At 41.2% G+C, this 6,077-nt stretch overlaps 1 long non-coding RNA gene across 2 annotated transcripts; it reads right to left on the bottom strand.

Annotated features, from left to right (window-relative positions):
* Positions 1–1,633: 1,633 nt before the first annotated feature.
* LOC112450511 lies at positions 1,634–5,753 on the bottom strand. Of its 2 annotated transcripts, none has more exons than XR_003039154.2 (3): positions 5,467–5,753; positions 2,676–2,797; positions 1,634–2,485 (listed from the first exon to the last, which is right to left on the bottom strand). It is a non-coding gene; the product is annotated as an uncharacterized LOC112450511 (long non-coding RNA). The 2 variants fall into 2 exon arrangements; XR_003039155.2 differs by lacking the exon at positions 5,467–5,753 and adding an exon at positions 2,963–3,412.
* Between the last annotated feature and the right edge of the window lie 324 nt (positions 5,754–6,077).

Raw genomic sequence — 6,077 nt, 5'->3', positions numbered from 1 at the left:
GTTGTGGTTTGGGCACTTAGCAGTCATCAGTTTCCCAATGAACTCCTCTGTAGACCAAAGGATTCTAGAGTATAATGTGAGGCCATCTCTCTGACGGCTGAAGCTTGGACCGAACTGGGTCATGATGCAACAGAACAATGATCCCAAACACAGCAGCTGATCTACAACAAAATGGCTGAAAAAGAAAAAAAAAAAAGAATCAAGGAGTTGTAATGATCCAGTCAAAGTCCACACCTGAACCTGACTGAAATGCTGTGGTACCTTCATTGAACTGTGTAGACAAACAAATGTCTGCAAACCTCAATGAACAATAAGTGGGTCAAAATTCCTCCACAACCATGTTAAAGACTGATTAGGTCACACGGAGAAAACTGCCTTGTTTTTGCTGCTAAAGGAGGGTCTACAGGCTGCTTAAATCTTAGTGTTGTGCAGTTTATCCATTTCGTTTTTTTGTTTCGTAAATAATGACATAATGGAATCTGTTGTGAGTTTTTGTGCATTTCTGGTTTAATTCGAATACCATTACAAATTGGTAAATGCCAAATGACTGTTTTATGTCCTGAATAAAGCCCTCGAGTTGAAAACGAGTGGACGTTTTCCTCCTCGTGACTGGATTTGAACAGTAAACATAGCTGCCTACCATAAATGTTTGGAAAAAGACAGATTTATTTCATTTTGAGGCACCTAATGGAAGAGTTCACGCTACGGGATCTGACATGAGTGGATGTGATATCATCTTTGATGGGAAACATTGTTTTTTTTTTTTTATAATTATAAGCAAAGAGCAGCACAAAGCATCTGATCCAACAATTAGAACCAGTAGCTATTTTGGTCTCACAGCCCCCCCACCCCCCCAGGCTTCAAACCCACAGGACATTCCCATGAAATTCTTCCCGCTTTTCACAAGCACCAAAGAAATGCTCTCCTATTTGCTAACCGAGCGTGACGCACCTTTGTTTCAACAGAAAGCAGCTACTTCTGCGATCCTCATTTCTTTTCTATTATTTGCTTTTGCCTCTAGTTTTAGCCCTTTTTCTCATTTCAGAGTGATCAGAATTAACCCTCGCCTCTGCTTTCATCCAAACGCAAACCCAGCCACACGGTCGAGACAGGCTTTCGGAGCCGATCTTCCTCCTCTCCGGCCACATGCACGTAAACAACTCGCACCAAGATGTGGACACGCACTGTGTTTGCTTGCGTCAGTCCTTTGCACCAATGCGCTCCCGAGTCCTCGCCTCCTCTTTGGCCTAATTCATTATTTATTCGCTTGCTTTCAGTGGAAAACTTTCCTGCCTTGAAGCGCGGGGGTCTCGAATGAAATGACCACATGATGAAAACAGAGGGTTTGAAACAACACGGCCCAGCAGCCTGCTGAGTCGTGCTGCAGCCAATATGCTGAGGCGAACTGAGCTGAATTTATTACTCCCTGAAGGAAAATCATGCCACAGAGCAAATCATTTAGGGAGAAAAAAAATAAATAAAAGAAAAATACGATTTTTACCAAAACAACAACAACAAAAACAGAGTTTTAATGAAATGACATAACAAAAAGTAATAATAATGAACAAATAGCCATTATAAAGAGTTATCGCAGTTGGCATGAATGACCTCTTGTGCTGATTGCTGTTGAAGAGCCCTCTGACTAATGGCTCTCTGTTGTTTTAGCAGTTTTCTCTGGTATGTTTAGCAACTTGTGCCCACAGTTTGCATCAGTTTGCTCAGTTTATTTGAGTCACTGACTCTTGATCCGGATGCCTCCACCTCTCCACTACAAACACCAGGCAGATACGCAGCATCTCGATGCAAGCTATCTGTGGACGTCCCATCTGCGCCTCTTCTCCCAGAGTTTAGTTCCTTTTCTGGCGCTTCGATAACCCACAGTCATCTCGATACGGGTGCTCAGTTTGAACATAACCTTGTTGATGCTGATCTGTGGAGTTGTTGTCAGCAGTGTCCTCTTTCTCTCAGGCCAATTCAGGATCTTCTTCAGATGCACATATAGAACATTCAGAAATGTCCTAGAGATGGTAGAGCTAGAAGTTTGGAATCTAAAAGCCAAATCTTGCACTGCAAGGTTCAGCTATAGATGTATTATGGTCATCACGAATCTTTAAATCGACTGAGATCACTGTTTAGTTTAAGGTTAGGTACGAGTGACTTCACCAGATCAAAAACATTGGTCAGGATAAGGAAAGACAGAATCCCAGTGCCGTATCTGACTTTATCTTTATTTGTCTTAAAACTTTTCTCATTAAGCGTCAATGCATTTGACTGGCCTTTTAACAGAATGTTTTCGGTCATTAATCTTTGTGTAGTTCAGAATCAGCCTGACTTTTAGAAACAGGAGCTCATTCCTTATAATCAGCAGCTTCGATCAGAGCGCCAGAACCATCTGGACCAGGAACCGTACCCAGGTCAAGTAGAACCTGTGCGCTCTGGAGCCGTTCTTTCTTTGGATCGAACTCGTGCCTTTGCTTGGTTGTACCTGAAAAGAAAATGAAAAAATAAATAATGCTAATAATGCTAATAATAAGAAATTATTACTGTTGCTACTTAAATCTTCACAATTGAAAAAAAAAAAAAAAAAAAAATGTGATTTTTCTCGCAAATAAATTAATTTCATTTCAAAGATTTTATTGGATCGTGTTGCCTGCGAGTGTTATTAACTATTTCACCTGTTGTGCTTGTTGTGACTGTTGAAGTTTCTTTGCTGACTCACTCACAGCCAGTGTATCGCTTCACTTGAATGTAGGAGCCCATCCTGGATTTCACTGGTCTTACAGGCCATCAGGCCTTCCTGAAAAAAACAATACAAATCCAGTAAGCACTCAAAGAACGCGAACCTCCACCAGGGCCACGGCGTGATTAAAAAAACTGTTCGATCCGGATCATAATCTGGATCGCCACCCAAATTTAATCCACTGTTTATTTGTGGCAACCCCAACATTTCCTGAACATTTACCAGTGGTCCCACACCAGGAAACACGAGGTCCAGCACCGACCTAACTCCAGTCATTACAGCCATCTGAGTTTGTGCCAGAACTCTGAAACGCTGGGAGTTCAGCCCCCTGCTGTTCTCCTGTGAGTCTGACCGCCCCCTCAGACAGGCGACCCTTGATCCTCACAAACTGGTCTGTCTGATGTTGTTGTGTCCGTTCGGGTCCTCTTACCCCCTCAGTCTGTCAGGGCAGATGGCCCCCCTGCCTGACTGTAGACCTGCTCGAGGTCCCTTCTCAGCCTTCTCACTAAAAGAGATTTTTTTTTCTCGTTATTTTTATTTTATTTTTGATGTAATGGCAGTGCCAATTTGTAAAATGAATAAATAATTGAAGGGGAATAAATTGCAATCAGTCTTCACTGGTTCTTGTGTTACTTTTATGTACCAAAACACTCTGAATGTGCAATTTTTTGAAAGTTGTTTTTGTTTTCAACAGTTTTGTTCCTGAAAGAATCTGCACACATTTACTTCTGAGGTTCTGTTCCAATTTCATCGTTGCTGTTTTTAACTTTTAAAAGTACGAAACAGAAAAGGGTTTAAAATTAGCAACTAATCTTGGTTAATGCAATTTTCCTAATAGTTGTTGGAATATTGTTAAAAGAACATAGTTGAACAGTAATAGGCAAAACAAACTCGACAACAAAGTTGGGCCCTTAGTGGATCAATTTGTGACTCAGTAATTCAAGGGATGTTTGGAACATTTCCTGCAATTTTAGGGAAAATATCCTTTGCAGAAAAAAAAAAAACAGAAATGCAGTTTTGACATCACATCTGTGAAAAAATGGGTATCTGAAATGTTCTTTCATTCTCAGCTCATCATTACCACTGGGAGGACTGCCAGTCATTTTTCCCATTCAGCAGCTTGTGCACTATTTTTAAAAGCTTTTTTGGATTCTCTGGGCTTTTTAGAGGAATATGGGGCAACAGATTTATGACAGGAAGCAGAGGACTTCCTAGGAAACTTTGACTTTGGTCTGGTCAGCCATTGCTGCCCTTTTTAATGATTTGGTTGTAAATTGAGCTTGTGACTATAAGTCAGTAAACTAGGTCACTTTCAAACATGTAGCACAATAAAAAGAGAAGTAAAACAACATGCATACAGTCTACGACAAAAGCAATATGCAGAAAAATAAAGTCAGGTAAATTAAACATTAATAACCTCCAATTTCAGTGAAAACAAGTAAGCATAACATTAAGATGTGTACAGAACAAAACATACTTAACACCATTGCCTTCTGGGTCATAGGTAACAAAAAGAATGCAGCTGTGAGTACTAATAATGGGACTATAAGAGCAAACAAATCTATACAAAGTGTCATTTGGTTTTCAGACATCAGAACTCACTGGTCAATGACAGTGGAGTGGTGGGATCATTCATTCACATCACTTTCAACCATGTGACCAGAAGTGATGACGAGAACAGCGGACACTCTTTCAGGGATGAAGATGTGCACATCCTTAATAGAGATGAACGTTGGTTTGAGGGAGGAGTAAAGGAAGCCATCTTTGTTAGGAGAACCCGCCTGTCGCTGAACAGGGGCGGAGGACTCCGTGTCCAACTGTCCTCTTCCTACAGTGCTGTTATTGCGAGTATCACTCAGCCCTCTGTGAATAGCAGGCGCCCATCAGGGCCCTAATGATCAGGCTGAAGGTCCTGTTTTGCATGTGAACAACTAGTTTTGGATGTCACCAGCAGCTGGTTGATTCACTATGCGAAGGCGCTGCTTATACGGCTGAGTTTGCTTGCAGCTCCTCGGAAGAAAGTAAAACCCGTCCAGAGGACCTGACTCAGTCTTGTTGGATTTTTTTACCTGGAATATTGAGTATGCGTGAGGTTACGTGGTTAGACTTTATTTAGGTATGTAAACTAAACCTGATTAAGGTAAGAAAAGGATTAGGTTTTGGCTCAAAAGGCTATCTTTTTAAAGCTGATGATAAAATGGATGGATGGATTTGTTCAAAAACGAAAAAAAAACAGCAACATCTGATCATTTGAGAGTGAAGCAAAGCTTGAGCGAAAGGGTCGGAAAGGTCTTCAATTAAGCTTTCAAGACCACAAAGTTTCTAGTTTACGAAAATCCTTTCCTCATTACAAGTCAGTGAAGTGATGCCGGGACCAATAGCATTAGCAATTTGGAGCTGGTGTTTTGCACAATTTCCAGGTGAGACATAGGATGTTTTTGCTATTTGGGAAGTTCTTCCTAGAAACTTCTGGCAGAGGCTGTTTGTCTCTCATAGCCCGTCACGATCACACTTCAGTCAGTCAGATTAATAAAACATGACCAGCAGTGCTAGTCATTTTGGTTCGCTTGTGTTACAATTTAAACCAGCCAGAAGCTGCCAATCCAAACTTTTGTCTTCCTCCATCAAAGTGATAGCTTGAAGCCCGGTAAGATGAATTCCCTTGTGCTAAACAAGGAACAGAACAAGGTGCGACAGGCACAACTAAAATTAAAGCAATGACTTACCTCGCGTTGTCCATGGTCTAAGTGTATTGCCACCGTGAGGAAAGTTAAACAACAAAAACAAAAAGCTAACTGGATTAAATGAACACACGCATGTTTTCATGTTCAACATGAGCAGGCTAATGTAAAAAATCTTCCCAGCTAGGTCCAGTGCCTGGAAATGAAACAGTTCTATAAACAGACTTTTCCCTCTTGGGGCATCAACACAATAACAGCAATCCTAGTGAAGATATATGAAGCAATGAAACAGCGTGGTTCCAGCAATGCTGTGGAAATGTACCTGCTTTTGCTTTCCATTGCCCACACGAATACACACACACAGTATATATTGGAAAGTACAGAACGACAGGTGAAAATACGCACAGCCCACTATGTACTTCCTACTCTGACTGAACAGCTGGGAAATTAATCACTGTCACGGGTACACTACACAGGCCTTATCAAGATCAGCTAATAAGCTGACAGTGTGTCCTCTTGGTTCAGTTGCGTGCGTAAAAGTAAAATTACAGCCATTGCATTTCACTTAATCTCCCAGTCACATACCAGCCTAGTTTCTGAGAGCTCGTTGCTTTTTTTCTCTCTCTCTCTCTCTCTCTCTCTCTTCTACAAAATCT

This window comes from Kryptolebias marmoratus, linkage group LG17, assembly GCF_001649575.2.
Source record: "Kryptolebias marmoratus isolate JLee-2015 linkage group LG17, ASM164957v2, whole genome shotgun sequence".
Classification (NCBI taxonomy): Eukaryota; Metazoa; Chordata; class Actinopteri; order Cyprinodontiformes; family Rivulidae; genus Kryptolebias; species Kryptolebias marmoratus.
The sequence above is the reverse complement of the archived record's forward strand: the minus strand, read 5'-3'. Positions and strand labels throughout refer to the sequence as shown.